The sequence below is a fragment of the Mirounga leonina genome, unplaced genomic scaffold, assembly GCF_011800145.1.
Source record: "Mirounga leonina isolate KUSES-001 unplaced genomic scaffold, KU_Mleo_1.0 Mir_173, whole genome shotgun sequence".
Lineage (NCBI taxonomy): Eukaryota > Metazoa > Chordata > Mammalia > Carnivora > Phocidae > Mirounga > Mirounga leonina.
The window spans coordinates 54146712-54160649 of NW_023270447.1; the positions used below are offsets into that span (position 1 = coordinate 54146712).

Below are 13938 nucleotides of genomic sequence, written 5' to 3' on the forward strand. Positions count from 1 at the left end.
CCAATTTCCAGTTTAAAAAACTTGCCAAGCTTCAATCAGTTTAAAAATATTCCTCATCGATTTTACGTCCTATTCTGAATGTTTTCATATTTCTCTCTCCTTCCCCCCCTGTATTTCTCTTAAGAGTTAATGTACCTTAAGGGTCTTTCCCTGTTCTCTTTTCCTTTCTACCCTATTCTGTCACATATGGTTTCTTTGCATAATCGTCCTTTCTTTAGTTTTAACTATCCAATATATATATATATATGCTTTTTTTTCATTATATATATGCTATTGACTCCTAACCCAGCAGCCTCACTCCTAATTTCTCTTGAACTCTATTTTCATTTGCTTCTATAAGATATAAAGGTCAGGTTCATTGGTGTGCTAACAAAGCTCTTTGTGATTTGGCCTTTTGTAGGATATACTTTTCCCATTACTTTGTTCTGCAGTATGCTTGTAATTTTCTTGAACTTATTTCTGTCTCTTTGCTTTTGCCAGTTCTCCCGTTGCCTACCTTCCAGTCTTCTATTTATCCCTTAGAGTTCTGCATAGGCATTATTTCCTGTGAAGGCTTTTCTGACAGTTACTTACTCCCTCTATATTTCTCATTCTTAGACATGCATCTGTTGTTGCAGCTATCACATTACTTTGTAAATACTTGTTTACTTGTCTTTCTTACTAATTTGTGAGTTCCTTACAGCTAGGAATTAGATCTTACTCATTTTAGTATTCCTAATGCCTAGTACACTTTCTGGCACCTACTGTGTTCTCACTGAATAGTAAATTGAACTGAAGTAGTTAGTTTTGAGCCTGTTTAAATAAGACGAAGATGAAAAGGATATGATTGAGTTTTTGGATTCTCATTTTGTCATCAGAATACTAGCCATTTAGCTTTGTGTCATTTGCATATGTAAATGAGTATCCTGAGATTTAGAATTGTGTCAGTTCATCTCTGTATTGTTAGTATCTAATGCATGCCTGCCAAATATCAGGTTTCTAGTGTTTATTGAACTGAAGCAAATTAAATTAAAATTGATGAAAGCATTCATGCTACAAAGATAGTATATGACTAGTGGCATTCATCTTTATTTCTGTATGTTATCTTTAAGAATAAATGAGAAAAAATTTTTCAGTTGCCTTATTGAAATCCAGATTTAGGGGATATATGTTATATTCCTGATCTGTAAGTCAAATTATTAAAAAAAATCTTGGCATTATTTATTATGATGATCACACTTTCCCTTCTAAGCATTTATAGGGCAACATTTCTTTAAGATTTGTTTTAAAATGTGGCATGAATTGATGACAAAGTAATAGTGGTAATTGTTTTAATTTTTCTCTTTTTTTCCTCTTTTAAAGTGCTCCTAGCATTCCTTCTGTTAAGAAAAAAATGTCCCCAAAGATGTCCTCTTGGTTGTGTGGATATTATTGGCAAGATTTTTCAGTACCTTTGCATGTAGTTGTTACGAGACATAACTTTACAGATTCAAGAAGCTCTGTGGACAGCAAGTAGGATTAATACTAAGAAAGTCATACATAGGCACATGGTAGTCACATTGCTGAAAAACAGACATAAAAAGAAAAGTTTTAAACACATTCTATGAAGAGAACAATGACAAGAATGGTAATTAACTTCTCATCAGAAACAATGTGATAAATACAGGGGACAATGGAATGATATCCTTAAGTGCTAAAAGAAAAAAAATTATCAAACTGGAATTTTAAATGTAGCAAAATTATCTTTCAAAAGTGAAAGTGAAGACATTCTCAAAAAATAAAACGAGAGGGTTTGTTGCCAACAGAGCTGTACATTATCAGAAATGCTAATGGAAGTTCTTGAGGCTGAAGAGAGGTGATACCAGGTGGAAATGCGGATCTATGGAAGAAGTGAAGATCACTGAAAATAATATATATGTGGGCAAATATAAACAATTATACTTCTCTTTTCATAGTTTTTTTTTTTTTTTAAGATTTATTTATTTAACCTGGGAGGGAGAGAGAGAGAGCGTGCACGTGCATAGGGGGAGGGGCAAAGGGAGGGGGAGAGAAAATCTCAAGCAGACTCTGTGCTGAGCGCAGAGCCCAACTTGGGGCTTGATCTCACGACCCCGAGATTATGACCAGAGCCAAAATCAAGAGTTGGATACTCAACTGACTGCACCACCGAGGTGCCCCTCTTTTCATAATTTCTTAAAGAACAGTTGACTAGCACAAAAATAACAATACACTGTGGAGTTTTATATTTTATGTAGAAGTAAACTACATGACAACAGTAGCTGAAAGAAAATACATAATTAGACTTTCTTATAAGGTTCTTACATTATATGGGATGTAGTAATAATATTAACTCAAGGTACACTGATAAATTATGGATACATATTATAATTTGTAGAACAACCACTAATAAATAGAAAAACTGTGGTGAAAAAGCCAATAGAGGAGATAAAAATAGAATACTAAAAAATAGGCTCAACCTTAAAGAATGTAGATAAGGAAGAATAATGGAACAAAAACAATTGGGACAGATTATAAACAAATGATAGACAAACTCAGTCATATTAGTAATTACATTAAATGTAAATAGACTAAACAGTAATCAAAAGGTAGAGACTGCCATCAGCAAAGGTCCCTGAACTCACCCCCACCTCACCCACTGATATTTCCAAGAGTGTGACTTGGACTCAGCCACCACTTTCTAGGAGCCAGCCTGTACTCTTTTTACCTGCTTCCCTCACCCCTCCCACCCCCCATTGTAATTAAAATTGTTTAAGGAAAGGCAAAAGGAAAAAAATAGAGACTGTCAGATTGGATAAAAATAAAAACTGATCTGTTGTTTACAAGAGGGACATTTGAAATATAAAGACCCAGTTAGGTTGGAAATGTAAGGATGAGAAAAACTATACCATGTAGACATTGATCATAACAAAGCTGGTGTGATTAATATCAGACCAAGTAGACCTTAAGATAAGGAGTATTTTATGGTTTTTGGTGCTATTGTACATGGAATTGTTTCTCTCATTTCTCTTTCTACAGTTGCATTGTTAGTGTATAAGAAAGCAACTGATTTCTGTGCACTTTGGAAAAGTGTGGAGGTGCCTCAAAAAATTAAAAATAGAGCTACCCTATGACCCAGCAATTGCACTACTGGGTATTTACCCCAAAGACACAGATGTAGTGAAAAGAAGGGCCATGTGCACCCCAATGTTCATAGCAGCAGTGTCCGCAATAGCCAAACTGTGGAAAGAGCCAAGATGCCCTTCAACAGATGAATGGATAAAGAAGATGTGGTCCATATATACAATGGAATATTACTCAGCCAACAGAAAGGATGAATACCCAACTTTCACATCAACATGGATGGGACTGGAGGAGATTATGCTAAGTGAAATAAGTCAAGCAGAGAAAGTCAATTATCATATGGTTTCACTTATTTGTGGAACATAAGGAATAGCATGGAGGACATTAGGAGAAGGAAGGGAAAAATGAAGGGGGGGAATCGGAGGGAGAGATGAACCATGAAAGACGATGGACTCTGAGAAACAAACAGGGTTTTAGAGGGGAGGGGGGTGGGGGGATGGGGAGGGGGGTGGGGGAATGGGTATTAAGGAGGGCACGTACTGCATGGAGCACTGGGTGTTATACGAAAACAATGGATCATGGATCACCACATCAAAAACTAATGATGTATGGTGACTAACATAACATAATAAAAAAAAAAGATAAGGAGTACTAAGTAGAAATAAAGAAGTTCTGGCTTGCTACTTTTCCACTTTCTAATCCTGGGCAAAACATGTGGCCTTCTTTTATTTTCTCATCTATAAATTGCAATTAACATATGAGCTCTTATGTTAGGCATTTACCTGCATTATTATCAATCCTTGTAATAACCTTGCAAGATGATTATTATTTTTCCTAAAGTCACAGGGTTATTAATAAGCTGTGATTGAAAATTTTCAGTGTTGGCATTAAGATATTATTGTTCATCACTATATTTTATTTTTTAAAATATTTTATTTTTAAGTAATCTCTACACCCAACACGGAGCTTGAGCCTACAACCCCAAGATCAAGAGTTGCCCACTGATCCAGCCAGGCGCCCCATCAATACATTTTAAAGATGCCCCTCTCCTGAAATACTTCGTAAACTACAGCCCCAAATTCCCTAAGTCAGTGTTAATTTACTTAAATTTTGATTAAGGTAAATGAAAAAAGGCAAAATAACTTAGATTATTTGAGTCCATTCAGAAAAAGATATTGGCATTGTAGAGCCTACTGTGAATTCTTTATATAATAAACAGCATAATGCATGTTATTTGCCTTAGAGTTGTAGACTATAAATTAACTGATACTTGTTTAGTCTTTTCCATCATATTTGTGGTTTCTGGTCAGACTTACACTTTACAATTTACAGTAATGCTATAAAAAAGCCAAGTATGATTTGTTCATGTTTTTAAAGAATTTTACAAAACTGTAGACGTACTTTGTTGTGTGAAGTACTATGATGCCCGGGAGGAGGAGCTATATATTTTACCCATAGTATTTCCAGACACTGCTTAGCACATGGTAAATACTCAAATACTTTTGGTAGCGTTTTTTTTTTTTTCCTGTTTATTGTCCCCTAAAAGTCTTGTGTAAAAATTAGTATGTAATGAAATTCCCATGAAGATGTGTTAAATGTTTGCTCCCTCTTGTGGTTATAAAGGAGAACGTAAGTTCTTACAATGAAATCTGTTCTCTAGTTTTTGTTGTTAAAAGATGTGTGTAAAAATTACCAAATAGTGTGTAAAATTTACCAGAATTTTTCTCTTTTTGGAGGGATATTAATCCATATACCTTTATCAACTCAATAAATTTTTTTATTTCACACTCATAAGACATGCAGAATTCATGCTCAAGTATAATTTTTTAATGTCCAGGATAGTTTATATACTGTTAATTCAAGTCAGAACTTACTAGCACTTTTGGGCACACATTTTCTGCTTTCCTGCATATAAATTATATGAACAGTGAAATAACTTTTTTGTGTTTTGAGAACTATATTAGTTTTAGATATATATGAGAATAGTATTGAGAGTATTGTTTCCTAATGGTGTTAAACGTTCCTTGTTTTGATCAAAGTAAAAACAAAGCCTATTTTTTTTTGCCTTCACAGCTTTTAAATTCAGAACACCTGACCAGTTTTTTTTAAATGCATAATATTTTTATTCTAAATAATTAATGCAACTAAGACTATAAGCAGCTGGGCCTTGGGAATGCTTTGACACGTAGAAAAATCTTTTTAACACATGTCTATATATATCCTTGACATTCTTTTCTTTATATACTTAACAGACTTCCAGATTACTTTGTTAGACCTCTTCATTTTGTTTACTTTTGTCATTAATAGAAGTTGACTTTCCTTTTGAGACTATTTTTGGAATAGAAACAATATTTTTACCATTTCAGAAGAATTGTACGGTATGTGCCAAAGACAAATAGCATGCAATAAATGTGCACTGTAAAGTGATGTTGTACTCTCAGCAGGGCTCACTTACTAGACAGGTGACTTGCTCCTGAAACCAGTCTAGCTGTGATCATGATCTAGATCCTCACCTCAGCAAAATCACAACTATCTGTCATTAATTGAAGCAAACAAAAAACAAACAAAATGTTGTGGTATATACTCACATAGCAAAGAATACAAATCATAAAAGATTCATGAACTTGCACAAAATGAATACATCCATGAAACCAACGCTCAGGTTAAGAAAACAATATAAAGTACAACTTCAGAAGCCTTCTTCTAGTCATTATCCCCTCATGCTCTAGGATAACCCCAGTACTTTGAATCTAACATATATATTAGTTTTGCATGTTTTTAAACATTACATGCAGGAATTTTTTTAAACCATTTGTAAGTGTAGAATTCAGTGGCATTAAGTACATTCACATTGTGCACCATCACCACCATCTATCTAGAATTTTTACATTTTTAAAAATATTTTATTTATTAGAGAGAGAGCGAGCACAAGTGGGGGGGTGTGGGGGTGCAGAAGGAGAGAGAGAGAGAATCAGACTCCCTGCTGAGCAGGGAGCCTGACATGGGGCTCGATCCCAGGACTCTGAGCTGAAGGCAGATGCTCAACCGGCTGAGCTACCCACATGCCCCAAGTTTTTCCATTTTCTTGAATTAAAATTCTATAACAATTAAACATTAACTCTTCATACCCCTCTTCTTCTAGTTCCTGGCAACCACCATTCTACTTTTTGTCTCTAATGGATCTGACTCTTCTAGGTACCTCATATAAGTGGAATCGTAATATTTGTCCTTTTGTGTCTGGCTTATATTACTTAGTATAATGACCTCAAGGTTTATCCATGTTGTAAGCATATGTCAGAATTTCCTGCCTTCTTAAGACTGAATAATCTGTTGTTTGCATATGCCACATTTTGTTTATCCATTCATCTGTCAGTGGACATTTGGGTGATTTCCACCTTTTGGCTATTGTGAACAGTGCATCTGTGAACATGAATGTACAAATAACTATTCAAGTTCTGCTTTCAGTTCTTTTGGGTATACCCAAAAGTGGAATTGCTGGATCAAATGGCAGTTTTATGTTTAATTTTTTGAGGATGTGGTAGACTTTTTCATGTGCTTATTTTTTATTTTGTGACCTTATTAATTTATCAATGTAAGAGGTTTTTCTTTTTCTTTTTTTTTTTTTTAAAGATTTTATTTATTTATTTGACAGAGAGATAGAGAGAGAGAACAAGTAGGCAGGAGGCAGGCAGAGGGAGAGGGAGAAGCAGGCTCCCTGCTGAGCAGGGAGCCCGATGCGGGGCTTGATCCCAGGACCCTGAGATCATGACCCGAGCCAAAGGCAGCCGCTTAACCGACTGAGCCACCCAGGCGCCCCGAGGTTTTTCTTTTTAAAGAATGCAGAGGATATTCTACATACAGTCATTTATCTGTGATAAAAGATATCTTTACTTCTTTAGCACTTACAGCCTTTTTCTTGCTTTATCACATTGGTTAGTTAGGATCTCCCATATATGTTGAATAGAAGTAGTGATAGCAAACATCCTTACCTTGTTCCCAATCTTAGGAAGAAAGTTTTGGTCTTTCACTATTAAGTATAGTGTTAGTGTAGGTTTTTTATAGATTTCTTTCATCAAGTTGAGGAATTTTCTTTTGTTCCTAGTTTGCTAAAATTTTTTTTTTATTACGAGTGAGCGTTAAATATTGTCAGATATTTTTTTTTAAGTTTATTTATTTATTTTTAGTAATCTCTGCAACCAACGTAGGGCTTGAACTCATGACCCTGAGATCAAGAGTCACATGCTTTTCCAACTGAACCGTATAGATTCTTTCCATTATTTTGTTATTATGGTCAGTTACACTGATTTCCTCATGTTAAATCATATTTGCATTGCTGGAAGAAACCCCACTTGGTCATTGGTCATGATGTGTTATCCTTTTTATAATATATATATATTATAAACATGTATTATTATATACACACACATATATACATATATTTTTGGACTTTTGCATCTGTATTTGTGAGGAAAATTAGTCCAGATCTGGAGAAATTATGGACCTATCTCCTGCTCCATGTCAGTGAGGTAAGTCAGTAGATCAGTGATAGTCTGTATGAGCTACAGTAGCACCGTGTGCCATATCTAGACTTTTTGAAGGTGGTAAAGCCTGCTGCTTCTCATCTGCCTTCTAAATCTTGCACAGATTTTTTAAAAATTAGGGCCACTCCTGACCTGAAACTACTCAGGGAAGAAATTTTTAGAAATGTAGTTTCAGCTTAGATAAATCTGAGATCATCTTGGCCATACTTCCTATACCTTTTTGGTTTTTTTTCTTGTTGTTCTAGAGATTAAAATATAAATGGCTTACTCTACCCCAGTGTGTCTTGAATTATATACCACTTCATGTATAATAGTGTAAGAACTTTATAAGGGTGTACTTCTATTTTTCTGTCCCAGTCTTTGTTTTATTCTTGTCATGTATTTTACTTCTACATGTTATAAACCTCATAATTTATTGCCGTTATTTTTGCTTTAAAGAGTTAATTGTCTTTTAAAGAATCTAAGAAACAAGAATTATCATGTATTTACCCACATATTTACCATTTTTGGCAATCTGTGTACATTAAAGTTTCCATCTGATATCACTTCCCTTCAGCATGAAAAACTTTTTACTTTTTCTTGTATGCAAGAAAGATCCATTGGTGAGAAGTTTCCTCAGCTTTTGTTTATCTGAATATTTCTTTATTTTGCCTTTTCACTGTATATTTTTTATTGAGGAATTAGATGTAGTGGTAAACCATGTTGGGTATATAAATACATTTTGGCAAAGTATGAAAATCATTAGGGAAATCAAGTTTCTCTTATCTCATAATTTTATTACTCTGCTTTTTTAATAAGTAAAAGTCCATTTCTTTGGATGTTTATAACTTAAAAATGTTAATTTATGTGAAATTCACATTCAGTGGCATGCACTTATCTTAAGCAATTTTTATAGCTGTATATACCCCTTTAACCATCACCCTAACAAAGATAGAGAATATTCTGATTGTTCCAGAAAGATTCCCTCATGTTTACTCCAGTCAGTCCCCATGCCTCATAGGGAATCACTGTTCTGATTTCTATCATTGTAAATTAGTTTTGCCTTTTATTGGATTTCTTTCCCTCAACATAATTCTTTTGTGTTTCATCCATATTTTCATAGATATGTAGTTTAAAAAATTGCTGAGTAGTATTCCGTTTCCCCAATAAAGATAGAGTACATTTTTATTGCTCCAGAAAGGTTCCCTCAAGTTGTCATCTTTTTTTTTCTTTTTTTAAGATTTATTTATTTTGAGAGAGAGAGTGGGTACATGAGCAGGGGGAGTGGCAGAGGGAGAGGGAAAGAGAGAATCTTAAGCAGACTTCCCACTGAGCATGGAGCCTAATGTGGGGACCCTGAGATCATGACTTGAGCTGAAATCAAGAGTTGGATGCTTAACTGAGCCACCCCGGTGCCCCCCATCAAGGTGTCTTCTAATCAATCCCCATGCTTCCTGGAAAATCACAGGTCTGATTTCTATCACTATAGATTAGCTTGCTTGTTATTGGACCTCATATAAATGAGATCATATAGCATGAAGTCTTAATCTGACTTCTTTCACTCAAATGAATGCTTTTGAAGGTCATCTGATAATATGTATTATGAATATTTTCTTTCAGTCTGTGTCTTGCCATTTTATTTTATCTTAGAGCTTGTGTTTTCTGAGGTCTTGTGCTCTGGCTGATCCTGAAGCGTAATTTTTATATTGTAAGACTGCCAAAAATTATGCTCTTTTATTTTTTACTAATGTTTTTAGCTTTCTAACCTGTAGAAGCCTAGAATTTACTAAATGTTATTTCACAGAAAACTGGCATTATGTTTGAGGGCCCTCCAGATTTTCATAAATAGCACAATGAGGCACATAATAGTATAAGGTAGAGTAGAATTAAATGCAAAATGATTGTTATAGACAGAATCATAAAAGAACAGAAAAGGAAGAATTGAATTTTTAAAGGGCTTCATATATGAGGGACTTTAAGCCTTAAAGGCTTAAAATCCAAGTTACCTTTTGGCTTTTTCTCTCACATATCAAAATGGAATGTGATTAAATCCTAAGTCAATCTCTCAGGCTTTTTATTTTGAAGCCCTAATTTTAGTAGTTTTGGAAAAGCAGTTTACCTGTGGGCTAAGTGTGAAAAATTGATAGTGGACAATTTGAGACTAGCAGTAATTCACTCTGCTTATTATCATTTGCTTATTTAGGGGGAAATTTTGCTTATATCAAAAAGTGCTTTTTATTGGCCTATATAATTTTGTATACTTATTTATATGCCTGTGGTATCATAAGCAAAATTCTGTTTGGTATACTTGAAAGTGAATGAAGAAAAAAAGATCTAACTTTAAGATTCTGCTAAAATTGAATCATAGTTGTAAATGCAAGGTTTGGATATTTTTATGAAATGTGATTCAAATAATGAGAGAGATTGGCCAATTTATCCCAATTCTGTGGTTTGGTTCTTTGCTCTGCAGACTTAAATATTATTTGTTCTTTTTTTTTTTTAAGATTTTATTTATTTATTTGACAGATAGCAAGAGCAGGAACACAAGCAGGGGGCGTGGGAGAGGGAGAAGCAGGCTTCCCGCCGAGCAGGGAGTCCGATGCGGGGCTCGATCTGAGGACCCCGGGATCATGACCCCAGCTGAAGGCAGACGCCCGATGACTGAGCCACCCAGGCGCCCCATGTTATTTGTTCTTTATCTGTTACCCATCAGTGATAATGTTCTGGGGAATTGGTTCGGAATAACAGCTTCACAGGAGGCAGATTTGTTAATTAGAATATTAATTTACAACAGGATAGACACTTTTACATTGACCACAGTACTTGTAATCATTATTCAGACATCCTCTTCCTGGTATTAGGATACCTGAGAAACCAGTTTGGTTATCAGAATATGGATTGGTAAGTAAGGAAGCAGAGCAGAACAAAGTACCTCGATTTGTTTGGAGGTTGGCTTACCCAGGCTATGCTAAGTCTAGGGAATTACTCTTGCTTTATTTCTAGTGTTGAGATACTCATACAATTAGTTCCATGAATACTATCTTTAGTATCTTTAAGATATCTTTATAGTAACTTTTTTGGTCAGTAATGGACAAATTCTTACTTTCTGATTCTTCTTTCCTTATACTTGGTGTACCTTTTTGTTAGAAACTTGTTATATTGTGATTAGTTTGATTGATACTTTTGCTGCTGACAGTTTATTCTTCTTGATGAAACTCGGGAACAACCCAAGCCTTCCTAAGACTGGTACAAATACTCTTCCTTTTTTATGTTAACATCTTGACGAAATTTGCAGGGTTGTAGTGGAAAGATTGATCACTTTGATGTTCTGGCTCTAGATTCAGATTCTGGTTCTGCTACTGAGTAGCTGAGCAACTTGGTAATGCTGTTTGATCTCTTTGAGCTTGTTTCCTCAGTAGTACTTAATTTTGTGAGGATGTTGAGAGGGTTATGAATTAATGTGTCTAAAATACTTGAACAGTGAGTGCATAAGAAATGTATTTCTATGAAATTCATCCATCCATTTATCCTTTCAACAACTATTAATTGACTGACTTACTATGTGCCAGGCAATTTGCTATGCACAGGGGTTACAACACTGACCATGATGGTCAGTGATCTGTGCATTTTTGGCATTTACAGTCTAGTGGGGAGTAGAGGCACATAAACCAGCAATTGTAATACTATGTGATAAGTGCTATACTAGGTGGTAGAAGCATATTTATAAGTGTTTTTAGAGATACCTTAAAAAATGCAGTGTCATAATAATAAAGACTTTTCAAGACCTGAGTTCCCCAACTTACTAGCAGTGCCTGGTTAATTTTTGTGAATTGAATGCATGTACAACTTATATGAAGGAGATGTTTGTATGAAAGATAGATACTGAATTGATACAATTCAATTTTGGTGGAGCTTCTACATTTTGAGATTTTTTAAAGAAAAATTTAAAGTTTTAAGAAAAACTTTCAGGCGCCTGGGTGGCTCAGTTGGTTAAGCGACTGCCTTCAGCTCAGGTCATGATCCCAAGGTCCTGGGATCGAGCCCTGCATCAGGCTCCCTGCTCTGCGGGAAGCCTGCTTCTCCCTCTCCCATTCCCCCTGCTTGTGTTCCCTCTCTCGCTGTGTCTCTCTCTGTCAAATAAATAAATAAAATCTTTAAAAAAAAAAAAAAAAGAAAAACTTTCAAAGAAAAGTTATTTAAGAAACTGAAACTGGGTCAATGATTGTTAGTATTTCCTAATATCAGACTGTTTTGTGATAAAATGTGTGTGCATCTGCACTGTGGTACTGTTTGGCATTTATTTGCATTGACCAATTTGTGAGTAGATTACATTAGTACAGAATCATATGGCAGCTTATTTTGGGAAATAGTAGAGACGTGCTTTATTTTTCTTAGTACACATACATTGTCAATAAAAGCATCTGTGTAGGTTGTTCTAATCAGACTAATGATGTTAAAAAGAACAATAACAGAAAAGCAATGCTTGGTAAAATTTAAAATAGTATAATTTAGTAGCCCTGATTTTCATTTTTACTTTTTTAGGTATGTATGTGTGTACGTATGTATATAGGTAAGTAAGCAAGCCTCTACGCCCAACGTGGGCTTGAACTCATGACCCTGAGATCAAGAGTTGCATGCTTTATGACTGAGCCAGCCAGGTACCCCAGTAGTCCTTTTTAACAACAGGAACTTTTGCACTGAGTTGAAGTGGCTTACCTGAAAATATCCAGCTGGGGATTAGGAGGTAGGCAATGCTCTGTTTTCATTGTGCTGGTGGTTCTCAAACTTTAAGCAGTATAAGAATCACCTGAGGTGGTTAGTAAACTAGAGCCCTACTTCCAGAAAGTCTGATTCAGTCGTGCAAGGCAGAGTCTAAAAACCAGTGTTTTTAATAACCATCCCAGGTAAACCTGATGGAGGAGTGATAACACTTTTATTTACTATGCTGCCCCCTGTGCTGTGATAGAGACCTGTCATGTTGCTGCTCAAGGCCTCTCTCCTCTTTCTGAAGTTGATGACCTTCTTGAAATCAAATTGTCCTTACCATTGTAGCACTGACAGTAATAGTCTGCTCTGTGTTGTGCTCCAGTCCTCTAAGTGCTCTGCTTTTGAGTATCCCTTGGATATATCTGATTTTTCTCATAATGTGAAGACAACTCATCTATTACTCTTTTTTCATTTTCCACAATTCTTAATTAAAAATTTATGTTTTAATAAAAATGAATTAATTTTAGTTTCCTAGCATGACTGCTCTTACCCTGTTTTATCTCTTCTTTCCACTTCCTCTCTTCTTCTCTACCTCTTCCTTCCTCCCATCACTCCTGTTATGTTTCTCTGACCAAGCTATGAGCTTCTTAAGCCTGGAATAGAATTGGTGCTTAATAAATATAATGAATAAGTGAATAATAAGTCTTGTATTTTCTAAATATTAGTTCATATATGAGTTTCATGGTTGTTTTACCCATTCATGGGAATAGATTTTTCTTAAGAAAAGCAAGATAATAATAAAGGTAAAATTCAGGGTAATAGTTAACTTAGTGGAAAAAGGAAAGTGATTAGGAAGTAGCACTCTGAAGGCTTCGAGGCTACTAATGATGATGTAATTTTTTAGTTGGTTGGTGGGTGCATTAGTATCAGTAGGTATTTGGAAACTGGCTATTCATCTTTGCTCAAATAGGGAAGAGTGAAATATAAACTATTAGAACCATTTGTAATGTAAGTGGGACCGTCTGTGTATTTGGGATGGTAGACTCTAAAATGAAATCCACTGGGAGATTTGAAAAGTTGGCTTCAGTGAGATTGGTAGGAAACTCTCAGCACAACTAAGCAATACCAAAGGCTTAAATAAATGGCTTTTTTTTTTTTTTTTTTGGTTTTGGTTTTGGTTTTTGTTTTTTGTCAGGTGAAAGAGCAGAGGGAGAGGCAGAAGGAAAATTCTTAAGCAGACTGCATACCCAGAGTCACTGTTACTAGGCGCTGTTACTCTATCTTTGAGAATCCTTTAAACATCTTTTGTTGTTAAATAAAGTATTTACATGGTTACAAAGTGAAATCTACGCGCATCAGAGTATAGTCAAAGAAGTCTAACTTCTTTTCCCTTTTGCCTTTTCCTCCTTTTTTAACATTAAAAAGTCCTTTATTTTCCCATTGAATAAAGTAAAAGTGAGTATGTTTATATTTTTATATTCTTATCAGTCTTAAATAAATGATAGTACAGTACACCACCTTTTCTACAGCTTTTTTTTTTTTCACTTAAGGGTATATTCTGGAAGTCTCTTCATTGTAATATATAGAACAGTTGCTCATTCCTTTTTATAATTGTATAGTACTGCTACAGTATTATTTAATTTTTTTTATT

At 34.9% G+C, this 13938-nt stretch overlaps 1 protein-coding gene across 1 annotated transcript in view; it reads left to right on the plus strand.

The window, feature by feature from the left end:
* The window catches only part of FAF1 (Fas associated factor 1), a 500737-nt gene that overhangs the window by 21058 nt on the left and 465741 nt on the right, over window positions 1-13938 (plus strand). The window lies entirely within an intron of this gene.